Raw genomic sequence first — 13,909 nt, forward strand, 5'->3', positions numbered from 1 at the left:
TTGGAAAAAAAAAGCCTCAAAACTCTCTGCGTCTTGGTTTCTTCATCTTCAATAATAATAATGGTTACATTTATACAGCATCTACTGTGTACCAGGTACTGTGCTCAGTGCTGTATAACTATCTCATCTGGTCCTCACAACAACCCAGAGTAGGGGGTAGGTGCTATTATTATCCCTATTTTACACATGAGGAAACTGAGGTAAAGGTTAAATGACTTGCCCAGGGTCACACAGTCAGTGTTTGAAGACAGATTTGAACTTGGGTGGTTCTGATTTCAGACCCAACACTCTATGCCCTATGGGACCACAAGCTTCCTCTATTCAAAAATGGGGATTTAAAAGAAACATTGAGAAGTGAAAAGACTGCCGCCCTTGGAAAACTTTTATCCCAGGCTTGCTACTTGGTTAGTTTTGTAACTTCAGGAAAGTTACCTAAGCTTTCGAACCTCAGTTTCTATGTCTATAAAATGGGGAGAATAATTCCTGCAGTACTAATTGTTATGAGAATCAAGCAAGAGAATATATGTAGAAAGCACTTTGAAAAGTGTAAAATACAAATGTTGGCCCAGAACCAAATTCTGGGTTTACATGGACCTCGATCCATCTAGGGAACTTCTCACTATTCATACTCTTTGGCTCATGCCTCGACCCAGCGCCAAGGGTCTGGATCCTGCCCAAGTCTCTGGATCCTGCCCAAGTCTCTACAATTGAATTGAATTCAATTCAAAGTTCAATAAGGTCCTACTATGCACAAGACAAAAAAAAACCCCGAAACATTCCCTGATCTCCCAGAGCTTCAACTCTGAGCTCAATGGGGGTGGGGAACAAGACAGGTACATATATGTAATATAAAGTCACTTAAAGAAGGGGGTCAGGGAACAGTTGAAGAAAGATCTAGATTCTGCTCAGCAGAGATGAAGAGGGAGTGCATTCTAGGCATGGGGGACAGCCAATACAAAGGTGTGGAGATGGGAGAGGGAGTGTCCTGTGTGAGGAACTGAAAGAAAGCCAGCATGGCATCGATTATATGGAGAGGAGTAATAGATAATGGAGCTGGAAAAGTAGGACATTGCCAGGGTATGAAGGGCTTCAAGCACCCCAAAAAAGGATGTTACCTCTGATCTCAAAGTTAACAGGGAGCTATTGGAATTTATTGAGAAGGAGGATGACATGGTCAGACCTGAGTGTTAGGAAGCTCCATCTTTCTAATGGATTGAAGGGAGGAGAAACTGCAGGCAGGAAGTCCAATGAAGCATTGTTTGCTGTAGTCCAGGGAGGAGGTGATGAAACTCTGGTCTAGAGTGGAGAGGAGTTACGGAGAAGAAAAATGACAAGATTTCTGTTTTGAACTCCATTCCACATCACCAGCTGCCTGCTGGACGTCTCCAAATGGATATCCCATCAGTATCTCTAATTCAACATATCTAAAACAGAACAAATTATCTTTCTGCCTTAAACCCCACCTCCCAACTTCTCTTTCTCTCTGTCTCTCTCTGTCTCTGTCTTTCTCCTTCCCTCCCTCCCTCCCTCTCTCTCTCCCTCCCTCCCTCCCTCTGTCTCTCTGTCTCTCTGTCTCTCTCTCTGTCTCTGTCTCTCCCTCCCTCCCTCCCTCCCTCTCTGTCTCTGTCTCTCTGTCCTCTCTCTCTCTCTCTCTCTCTCTCTTCCCTCCCCCCCCCTCTCTGTCCCTCTCTCTCCCTCCCTCTCTCTGTGGCACAGCAATCCTCCCAATTCAGATTCATAACCATTAGGAGTCATCTTTCATCCTTCCCTTTCCTTCCTTCGATCAGTTGCCAATCTTGTCAATTCTGCCTCTTAGAGTGGAATGTCTTACATCTAGTGCCTTTCTCCCTACTCAGTCTGCCATCTCTCACCAGGACCATTTTAATAGCCTCCTGATTAGCCTTCCATCTGCCATACAACTTCTAAATCGTTGGTTACAATTGTTTCCTCCACTAGAATGTGAGCTTCTCAAGGTTAGGGACTGGGTTTGCTTTTCTTCATATTCCTGTGTAGCAGAGTACCTAGCACATAGCAGGGGCTGGATAAATGCTTGTTGATTTGATGACTAAGGGAAAGATCTGACCATGTCACTCCCTTGCTCAGTAGTTCCCTACTGCCTCTAGAATGAAGTTCAGATTCATCAGACTCATACTGAGCTCTTTCCACAGTCTAATTCCCACCTACCTTTCTCATCTTAGTTCACATTTCTCCCCTTACTGTACCACGACATCACCTGGGCCGTCACCAGTCCTCTTGACTTTGTCTTGCCACTGCATTCTGATGACCCTGGAGGAGAGAGTGAGGCTGATGATTTTGTTCAGCTCTGTCCCATTTAAATCCAATCCACGTGGAGTCAAAACTCACTCTCCTGATGCCATTAGTACAACCACAGTCAACAACCATGAACTCACTACACCTCCTTGCTGCCTGAAAGATTCTATCTGCATGTCCTAACCCTCCTTCAGGGCTCAGATCAGAAGGCTTCTCCATGAAGCCTTCTCGGATTGCTCCAGTTGTCAGTGCTCTGCAGGGGGAAGGAGGGTTGGATGTCAAGTCCAGACTCCTGGGTTCAAATCCTGACTCTGTCTTTGTGACCATGGACAAGTCACTTAACCTCATTAAACCTCATTTTCCTCATCTATAAAATGCGGACATTAAACTAGATGTCCCCTGAGGTCTCTTCCATGTCTTCCAGACTATTATGTTTCTCTCTCTCTCTCTCTCCTCTCTCTCTCTCTCTCTCTCTCTCTCTCTCTCTCTCTCTCTCTCTCTCTCCCCCTCTCTGTCTCTGTCTCTCTGTCTCTCTCTCTCTTTCTCTCTCTATCTCTCTGTTTAGCAATCCCTTTGGTGACAGGGATGTTTTTTGCTTTTGTCCCCAAACCTAGCCTAGTGCCTTACACATAGCAGATGATGAAGAAATGTTTTCCAAATTAAACTGTTCATTCATGGGCAGATCCAAGAATTCATAGCATCATAGTACTTAAAACTGGAAAGGACCTTAGAAATCCTCTATTCCAACACCCTCAGTATACATATAAGGCTCAAAGAGGCTGTGGCTTATCCTGGGTTCCAGCAGAGCTAGAGTTTGAACCCGGGTCCTCTGACGATGCAGCCAGCAGAAATGGCAACCACAATTCACAACCATGTGTCTGGAGGTTTTCTTCTTTCAGGAACTGTGTTAGGGCTGGCTTCTGGCCAACAAGATCATGGCCCCCTTGTACAATACAATGTTGTTTTTTAGCTGATGTCTAGGGTGACAATAATTAATGAGCTTGTAAAAACGCCTCTTCCCCACCCCCCACGGCCCATGCGCAGTATTTACCAATTTTGTTGGAAAAGCCTGGAAGAACCAGCGTGTGTTAATTAATTGGTCTTCAGGTAATAACTAATTCGAAGGTGTCTTGTGGTGTCCTGGGAAGCAGGCTACTTGGCTTTCCCGAGAATCAATCAGCCCAAGATTGATGAAGGGCTTCGAAGGTCAGATTTGCAAACACAGAACCATCTGCACCCTCTCCTGGGCTGATACTTGCAATAGAGCAATTTTAGAAGAACAGGTGTTCACTTTTAATCTAGCTCTCTTCTTTTCTGCTGAAATGCTTTTTCAGGGTGGGTTTTTTTTTTCTAGAAAGAGCTTCCTGTTAGTTGGGGAGAAGGAGGTGCAGCCTCTTGTTACTTCCAAGATCCTGGCCAGAGTCCTGCCCCAGCAGCTCGCTCCCACACGACCTTGTTGGAAGAGGCACTGCTTGGGTCCCACAATTCCCTCAGAAGAAGCTTGAAGTGTTGCATAGGACACTTACTATCCACGTGACCTTGGGCAAATCACTTAACTTCCGTGGGTCTCACTCTCCTTGCATGTGGATCAAATAACTTGTCCTAGCTAGGCCCCTTGCAGTCCCCTCACCCCATGGTCCTACACAGAGGGCTGGGGAGATAGGATTCAAACCCAGTTCTTCTCTGTCTGTTCCCTTCAGTCATTCTGATGATTCATCGATGTTTTTCTCTTTCTTTTGATGAAAATAAAATCGTCTCACATAAACCTGCCTCTGTGCAGGTCCCCCAATAGCCTCCAGGGTCTCAAAGGAACGGTCTAATTCCCTTTAGCACAGACAGAACATCTGGTCAGAATTGAGAAGCATGGATGCCAAGCTGGAAGGAATCTTGAAGATCATCAGGACCAGGGATTCTTCACTTTTTTGTGGAATGGAGCCCTGGAGCAGTCTGCTAAGCCTATGGACCCCTTCTTAGATTTGTTTTTAGGTATGGAAAATAAAGTACATAGTATTATAAAGAAAACCAATTATAAGTATTAAAAAACAAAGATGTATTTTTTCCGTCCAAGTCCATGGATCTTTGAAATCTATCCATGGATGGTCTTTGGACCCCAAATCCCCAAGTCTCATCCCCCTTATTTCACAGATGAGGAAGCTGGAAACCCTGCAAGAGGAAATGACTTACCCAAGGCCACACAGACAATATAAATCAAAGAGGCAAGATTCAAACACAGGTCCTTTGGCTCCAATTTTGATCTCAGCTTTTTCATTTTCTCTTCTGTCCAGCCCATTCCCTTTGTGCAATTTCTTTTTATGTACATTTTTATTTGCTTATTTGTGCACACGTTGTATCCCTCCCGCCAGCTGAATGTGAACTCCTTGAAGGCAAGAGCTGTTTTCCTTTTTGCCTTTTTATCTCCAGCACAGTGTATGTGGTAGATGCTCAATGAATGCTTGTTGACTGGTGTACAGTGGGCCCTTAATAAATGTATCTCCCCTGAAAGATGTTGTTTTTGTATTTTTTTTCTATTCCTAAGAAACCCCTTTCCCCTAAGCTCAACCCAAAGGCAGTAACTTTCAAAGCTCATCTACCTCACTTCTTGAAGGAGGATGTATCCTCTGATTCACTTTCTCTTCAGTAGTTCAGCTTTTCTTACTGAGTCGTTACCTTTTCACAAATTCTAGTCAAAGCGCTTAGGCAGCAGAAGACACTGAGCGGCTCTTTGATTCAATTAATCAAAAAGCACCTATTAAGTGCCTACCTGTGCCAGGCACTGTGCTAAGCACAGAGAATACAAAGAAAGACAGCAGACAGGCCCTGCCCTCGAGGAGCTCACAGTCTAATGGAGAAACAGCGAGCCAACAAGGTGCGCACAGGTAAACTGAGGCTAATCGATGGAAGAACTGAGCGCTCAAAAGTTTTTGATTGTCAGCGTCAGGAAACGTCATTGTCAATCTCTCTTTTTTTCTGGGCCTTTTCTTTGTCTTGACTTAATGTTTTCTCTTGTTGTGGAGTACTTACCTAGCTGAGGTACATGCTTGTTATCTACAGTGGTGGGGCCTCCAGAGGGAGGGAGGGAGGGAGGGAGGTGAGGTGGGGCCACTAGGTGGTGCCATAGTGCACAGAGCACCAGGCCTGGAGTCAGGAAGCCTCATCTCTCTGAGTTCAAATCTGGCCTCAGACACCTACCAGCTATGTGGCCCTGGGCAAGTCACTTCAACCTGTTCGCCTCAGTTTCCTCATCTGTAAAAATGAGCTGGAGAAGGAAATGGCCAACCACTCCAGTACCTTTGCCAAGGAAACCCCAAATGGGGTCCCAAAGAGTCAGACCCGACTGAAAGGAAAACAACAATCCACGTTGCAGTTCCACAAACACAACGATACATCTCCCGTCTCTGTTTTAGGGTGTGTTTTTTTCCCTAGAAAGAGCTCCCAGTGAATTGGGGAGCAGGAGATGCAGCATCTGGTTACTTTATCACTTTTGCACTGGCTGTCCCCCTGTCCCCAGGCCTGGAATGCTCTACACCTCACTTCCACCTCCTTCAACACTTAGTTCAACTCTCACCTCCCTCGGGAGATCTGCCCTGTACTCCCCCAAACCCCAGCTGCTAATGCGGCTTCCAGATTGCTTGTGTTTGTCTTGTTCATACACATTCGATCTTCCTCAGTGGGCTGTAGGTTCCTTAAAGGCAGAGGCTGGGGAGGGGGAATTGGTTTGCTTTTAGCCTTTCTTAGCGCCCGGGTACTTGGCACAGTCTGGCACACAGCAAGTCCTTAATCAATGTTTTATCGACTTACTGACTGAAGGAATTGCCAGGCTTTCAGACTTTGAATGGCTTACTTTGCATAATGAAAAGCGACATTAAAACAGACTGAGGGGTGTCAGTGAGAGCCCCTTTCAGGTTTTTAGTGCCCTAATTTGTAGTTTGTAAAGGGTGTGAGACTTTGAACATCACTGACTTTCCTGGTTGCAAATGAATGAGTCAGGAAAGTCAGCTGAAGATTGGCTGAGAGAATGAATTTGCCTCTGGGCAGGGATAGCATCAGAGAGAGTTGAATGATTTTTTAAATGGACTACCCACATAGATGCTGCTAGAGAGCGTCAGTCACCTTGGAGGAGTAGAAGGCTCTGGATCAGTCATCTCTGGACAAAGGACTGCTAAGGACTGGCTCTTGGAGAGTGCTGCAAGAGATCACAGGATCATAGATTTTTGAGCTAGAAGAGACCTCTGACTTCATCAAATCTCTCTCCCACCATTTTGCAGATGAGAAAACTGAGGTCCAGAAAGGTAATGTGATTTGCCCAGAGTGATATACCTAGTAAGTATCTGAGGCAGGATCGGAATCCAGGTCTTTCTAACTCAAAATTCAGCACTCTATCACTAAATCACAGTACTTCTCAAAAATCATCTCTCCTTCTGCCCCATCAGCAATGACATCTTGCAGCAGGAACATATGGCTATAGAAGACATATGGAGATTCTTCAAAGCCTGACAGGGGAATTCAAGGAAATTTCTTCCTGAATCTCAACCTTTTTTGAAAGGGGAAGATGGAAGAGAGAAAGCCTAACAATTGGAGCAGGAGGGCAGTCATAGAGTCCATTGAAACAATGAGAAGAGTTTATAGAGTGGGACAACAGAGCCTGGGCGTCTGCTCAGAAGATGGCAGCCCCAAAAGTCCTGCTCATGCTAGAGTACGGGTTCCCATTTTTTCCCAAAAGAGTATAACAGTGCCCTAGGTGATGATCTCTACTAAGCCCAAACCTGGTCTTGAGACGACAGCTAAGGATCGTAGGTACGTACCCAGGTTAGGAGCAGGCCAAAAGGCTCAGTGGAGCCAATTACCCAAGAGAGGTGTCCCAGTCCCTGAAAAACAGCCCGTGGACGTGGCAAGAGCTGAGATGAGTGGGAAGGGGTCAACCAGGGGTGGAAATGTTGCCTTGGTCAAATGTGTTCACCACTTGTGTCTTCTCCCTTCATATGAGTGTTCATGCCTCCCATGACTCTGGGAAAGGGCATCCCATGTTGATGAAAGGATATGTTTTTTATTCCTGTTCTCACTATACCATTTCAGTAAATGCCTTTGCTTTGAGCTGTTCTTTGTCCTCTGGTTAACAATTAAAAGTAAACATATGGGCAGGGGTTGCTGACCATGAGCCTTAGTTTAAGGAATGCAGGCCTACACCTGCACCTCTCAGGCTTTGAAGGCATAAGGGAGGCTCACCAGGAAGGATGTAGTTTTCCCTATTGACATTGGCTTTCTCCAGCTGGGCTTACAGTGCCATGCTCCCCCAGTGTAGGATTGGCTGTCAATGGGTTAACTTCTTGTCCTCCTACCCAGTTTATATCAAAGGAAAGACCCGTGGGCCAACCAGAGACTTCAGGGAAAACACTCTCTTCATGAGTTTGGGTGCCATGGGGAAGAGGGGAAAGGGGAAAGAAGGGGACCTGACATAAAACTTAGGCATACGGACTAACATAGAGTAAAACTGCATAGACACACCTGTCAATTCAGCAGAAACAGGGGGCTCCAAAGTGCCCTTCTCAGGGTGGGGTTCTTATCCTCTGATTTGAGGTAACTCTCTTTCAGCTGGCTGAGTTGCATATGAAGATCAGGGCAAAATATCATTTGGGGGGGTTGTTATCATGGAGAAAAAAAACAAGCTGGTGGTAAACAAAATATTATTTGAGGGATACAGCTGTACCAACTTTTGAAAAAATATGATTGTTAGTATTTTTCCATGAGTATGTTGTATAAGCTTATAGCCTTCCTTAAAGGGAGACTGTCATGGTGGCCTTAAGACCATCAGGCCTAATCTTATCACAATGGTTTCCATACATAGGTTCTATAAGGTACAGCCTCCCTTAAGGGGAACCTGTCATGGTAATGTCAAGGCCACCAGATCTAATTTTAATAATAGGGAGATAACATGCATACAGCTATGCACAGACAAGCTCTTTATAGGATTAATTGGAGAGAATCAATGGAGGGAAGGTGCTAGACTTAAGGGGAATTGAGAAAAATTTATTATAGGGGAGATTTTAGCTGGGACTTGTAGGAAGCCAGGAGATGAAATCAAGGGAAGATAACCAGTTCAGTTTTGGACATATTGAGCTCAAGATGTCTATGAGACATCCACTTCAAGATGTCTAACTGGTTAACTGAAGATATGAGATTGGAGATCAAGAGAGAGGTCAGAGTGGTTCAGTTGGATCTGGGAATAATCTTCATTGGGATGATGGTTGAATCCATGGGAATTGATGAGATCACCAAGTGAAGTACTACTAGGGAAGAAGAAAAGCAGGCCCAGGATAAAGCTTTGGGAGGAACACTTATGGTTAGTGGATGTGACTTGGATGAAGATCCAGCAAAGTCAGATTGAGAAGGAGCAAGAGGAGAATCAGGAGACAGTGGTGTCACAAAGACCCAAAGAAAAGAGGATCCAGAGGAAGAGGGTGATTGACAATGTCAAAGCCCAAAAAGAGGTTAAAAAAAGGAAGAGGATTGAGGGAAGACCCTTAGATTTAGCCATTAAGAGCTCCCTGGTAACTGGGGAGAGCAGAGAGCAATCTAGGATTCGGTTTGGTTTGTGATTCTTTTCCCCACTTCTGTACCACTGTGAGACAGCCTTGTGGAGTAAATCTGGAGTCACAGGACCTGAGTTTTAATATTTGACTTCTTAATTTCTGACCTCTCAAAGAAGCATAAAACAAAAAAAAAATTGGTAGTAGGGGGAGGGGAACTCATGCAGTATGAGTTCCTGGGGAACCCAATGCCTGCCTACTGTTTTATATAATCTAACTTCAAACCCCTACTTGTGATGACTGAATATATCACATATTCCCTGAGATGAATTTGATTCTCCAAGCCGGCCGCCTAACAGTTCATTAAAAATAAAAGTTTGTCATGGCTTTTCAGGAAATGAAGAGTCCTGTTTCTTGCAGGTCTCAGCAGCCTGCCTTATTTTGCATAGGGCTGCATCTTTAATTAGTGGTCCTTCTGTAAGTGTCTGCAATTAACGCAGTGATGATTAATAAAATAACTCCTTCGAAGCTCCATTTAGCCAGCAGAACTGCACAATCAGGTATAATTAGTTCATCATTAATAAATCATGGCTGATTAACTAATCCGTTGATTGCAAACACAGTTATGGGAACAGCCTCCTCACCTGAGCATGGCTCATTTTTCTAAGCTGAACAAAATCTGGAGGCTAACAGGACAAAAAAAAAAAGCAGCTCTCCCCAGATTGCATTGAGCAGCAAATGGATTGGAATGGTCAGTGACACTTAAAGATGATGCCCACTTACAAGTCACTGAGCTGTATGAGCACCTGTCACTTGGGAAGGAAGGAGACTTGAGATTAGATCTGGGCAGATTCTACCCCTTTCAAAGACCCTGGGGACTGTTTTCCTGGTTCTTATAATGGTTTCCAAATTCTCTGGTTGGAATTTGAGGGCTTTAGAGAAAGGGAAGTAAAATGGTACAACTGGAAAAAGGATGAAGAAACTCTAGATAGAACGCAGACAGGACTCGAGCATTCTCACTTCCACACCTTTGCTCAGGCCATTCCATCATCTGGAATGCCCTCCCTTACTCCTGTCCCTCTATCTGAAGGCCACCCCTCAACACTCAGCTCAGGTCCTGTCTCTCCTTTGCAAGGGTATCCCTAAATGTCTCAGCCTACAGAGACATCTGTAGACTCCTAATTGTTGGTTCCATTTGTTTGACACCTGTGACGTATAGCCTTCTCTGTATGTCTGTCCCTTGTATCCTGTTACAGTGTAAACTCTTCATGGGTCTGTGCAAGCTCAGAAGTTCATACTCCTTTATGCTCATTGCTGTGCCTTGTCCATAATTAGCATACGATGTATGTATGGGATTGATTGTTTTGAGCCAATCTCCCTGGACAAAATGACAGATCTCACCAAGTTTTGGTCACAATTCCTAGCATATAGTAGGAGCCTAATAAATGCTTATTTGACTGATTGATTGACAGTTCTACTCCTGATCTGTTGAATGACCTTGAGTGTTAAGAGGTACAAATTTAAATTAGGGATGTATAGTGAAAAAATCCTTCCCCCATCTGAAAACCAGGCTAGAGTCTTACCACCACATGGGACTAGTGATTTCTCTCTAGGCAACTTGCTTAACCTTTATAGATCTCAGTTTCCTCATCTGTAAAATGAAGCAGTTACACTAGATGATCCTTCCAATTTTAGATATGTGATCTTATGATCTTTGACCTCAACGTCATTCTTGACACCTCCCCCCCATGTATTCAATTATCTTGTCATTCCCAGCTCTACAAATTCTCTCACATCTATTCCCTTATCTCAACTCGTAGGGCTGCCACCACACTGGTTCAGTTTCTTATCACTTTTTTTTTTGGAGGGGGTGTCAAAAATCAACAAGCATTTATTAAGTACCTCCTATGTGCCAGACACAGGTCTTTCTCTCTCTCCCTTCTTTCCTTCCTTCCTTCCTCTCCCCCTTCTCTCTTTCTTTTTCTTGCTTTCTCTCTGTCTCTTGCTTTCTTTACTCCCCTATCCCTGCTCCCCCTTGCCTTCCTACCCTCTCCCCATTCAAAAAAAAAAAAGAAACAAAAAACCAAAGCCCTTATAACAAATATACATGGGGAAGTAGAACAAATTCCCACACTAACGGTGTCTGAAAATGTGCCTCATCAACTCTTACCAGTACTACTGCTAATTGTTCTCCTTCCCTCAGGTCTCTCCCCTCTTCAATCCACCTTAGTGAAGCTGCCAAAGTGATTTTCCTAAAGCATAGATCTAACCACATAATTACCATGCTCACCAAATCCTAGTGGCTTTCTATTGCCTCTAGGATTGATAAATGCCTCTGCTTTCACATTTAAAGTCCTCCACTTCCTGGCCCTGTTCTATTTCCCAGTCTTCTCATACATTACTCCACTTCATGAGCTCTACGGTCTAGCCAGACTGGTCTTATTTTTCCTCACTCATCTCTCACCTCCAAGTCTTTGCCCTGGCTGTACCCCTGCCTGGAATGCACTCCCTCCTCATCTCCATCATTAAAATTTCTACATGATGCCTTTTCTGATTCCCCCTATTACCCTGTATTGATTTTATGTCACACACACACACACACACACACACACACACACACACACACACACACACACACTTGTCTTTCCTGATGGAAGGTAAGCTCCTTAAACCTGGGAGTTTCATTTTTGTTTGAATTCCTGGCACCTGGCATATAGTAGATGCTTAATCCATTTTTGTTGATTGAGTGGTCACTTAACCTCTTGCAGATTCATTTTCTTCATCTGTAAAATGGAGATGTTAATACCAGTATCACTACCTCCCAAGGGATAGTGTGAAGATCACTTGAGAACAAGCACAGAAAACGCTCTCCAAACTTTAAACTACTGAGTCCCCAGAAATCCCCTCCTCTTCCCTCCCCCTCCCCCTCCCTTCCTCTCTCATCCTCTCCCCTCTCCTCCCTTCCCTTTCCTTCCCTCTCCTTCCTTCCCCTCTCTTCTCCTCCCCTCCCTTTCCTCCCTTTCCCCTCCCTTCTCTTTTCCTCTCCTCCCTTCCCCTCTTATCCCCTCCCCCCTTCCTTCCCTCTCCTTCCTTCCCCTCTCCTCCTCTCCCCTCCCTTTCCTTCTCTCTCCTCCCTTCCCCTCTCCTCCCCTCCCCTCTCTTTCCTTCTGTTTCCCTCCCTTCTCCTTTCCTGTCCTCTCCATTCTCCCCAGACAGGGTGACCCTCCCCCTCTCAGCTGACATTTTCTGCCTCTGCTGTTGTGCTGCAGCTGCCCAGTAGCCTCAACCCTATGGCTCAGGTATCCGAGAAGAGGATGCTGCCAGCTGCCTCTCTAGATCTCTCAATGGCCTGTACCAGAGGAAAGAAGCCACCAGTGGAGGCAGCCCTATTCCGGGCACAAGTCTGCCTAGGAAGCCGTGGGCTCATACCAGATGGAGGGAGGTAAAGTCTCCCCACTCCCCTCCTTCCCTGGCCAACCTGCTGGAGCTCCGAGGAATCTGAGCCAGAGGGCTGGAGACGGCCCCTTTTGTAGATCTGTTGCAGTCTGAGAGGTTGTGACGCCTCAAAGACTGAAGTACACGACGGTCATCTGGAATGAATTCACAGACAAGCATTCTTTAAGTCAAGTTGGCAAAAAAGTTTATTGTTATGCTTTTCAGTGAGCAAGGATTCTTAAAGGATCCTACGATCTTAGATGGGTACAGTTAAAGTTTATATAGGATAAAATACAATAAAACACGTGCAAAATATGCTAACAAGGTGATTCAGGGTGGGATTAGGGAATGGTTAATGAGTGGTCAGTTCTTAAAAGAACATGCACTTCTTGTACCTACTGCGCAGACATTCTACCCAGAGTTCAGTAGGAAAAGCCCACAAAGGGGGGCCACATGGAGGTGTGGTTTTCGGCCTGCTACATCACTAAGTTAACTAGTGGTCAGGGACAACTGAGAGTTGCCCAGTCTGCCGCCAGTCAATGTCTTGTTTGACAAGATAGATGTAGGGAGTATACATATGTCTTAAGTCTAGAATACAGATAAGGAGGAGTCCAGGATGTAGATAATGAGGTAGGGCGGTAGTATAGATAGTCCAGTAGGTAAAAATGTCTTTATGACCCAGTGCAAAGCCAGTTCAAACTAATAATTCCTTCAGGTGCTGTTTGTAACTGCACCAGGGAAAGAGGTAAGGGTCTTGCTGGGGCCCACTCATGTATAATTGCTAGGCACAGTGTCCTTGGGCTGGGGAGAAACTGTCAGGGATAGTGTTTCTGAGGCTAAGGAGAAATTGGGGTCCAAGTACAAGCACCCAAGCACCCCATCAGATCCAGAGCTCCCACTCAGCAACCACCGAAAGGAACCATCTTGGCTACCAGGAAGGGGTCAGAGAATCTCCACTCCTGCTCTGAAGGGGGAGAAGGACCCCCCTGCCACCCCCCCAAAGGACTGCTGTACAGTGGATTACATACACTCCTACAGCATCCATACACAATCATTCATTAAAAGCACAGATGTCACTGGAATCATAGATTTGAGCTAGAAGGGACCTCATATAGTCAGAGGAAGAAACTGAGACCAAGAGAGGTCATGGGACTTGCCCAGGGTTATGAAGGTAATAAGTAGCTGAGTCAGGATTTGAACCCTGATCTTCTCCACCCAAACTCAGTCCTCTTTCCGTTGGATCACAGCACTTCTAATAAGTATCTGACCACCACACCTGGCTACACTTTCTGAGTTTTCTGACTTGGTCACCTGAGACTTTGGAGAGGAATGCGAAGGACCACCTAGGACAGGGCCCTCAAGAAAACGACCTCATGTCCTCATGCACACCCTCCCCAGTCAGTGGCATGGATGGACAGCACAGGCTGCACTCAAGATTTTACTCCTCAGTAACATTTATTGAATATCTTCTCTGTGCCAGGCACCTCACTAGGGATACAAAAAGAGGCAAGAGACAGTTCCTGCCCTCAAGGAGCTTACCATCTAATTTGCATTCAATGCACCTTAATTGAGGTTCAGACATTACATTCATTGCAGGTTACCACTTTGGAGATGGCAACCCTTTCTGACCTTCTCACCCTTTCCATATAATTTTTAAATCTACACTAAGATATATCTTT

The sequence above is a fragment of the Phascolarctos cinereus genome, unplaced genomic scaffold, assembly GCF_003287225.1.
Source record: "Phascolarctos cinereus isolate Bilbo 61053 unplaced genomic scaffold, phaCin_HiC Scaffold_3;HRSCAF=262, whole genome shotgun sequence".
In the NCBI taxonomy this organism is placed as follows: Eukaryota; Metazoa; Chordata; class Mammalia; order Diprotodontia; family Phascolarctidae; genus Phascolarctos; species Phascolarctos cinereus.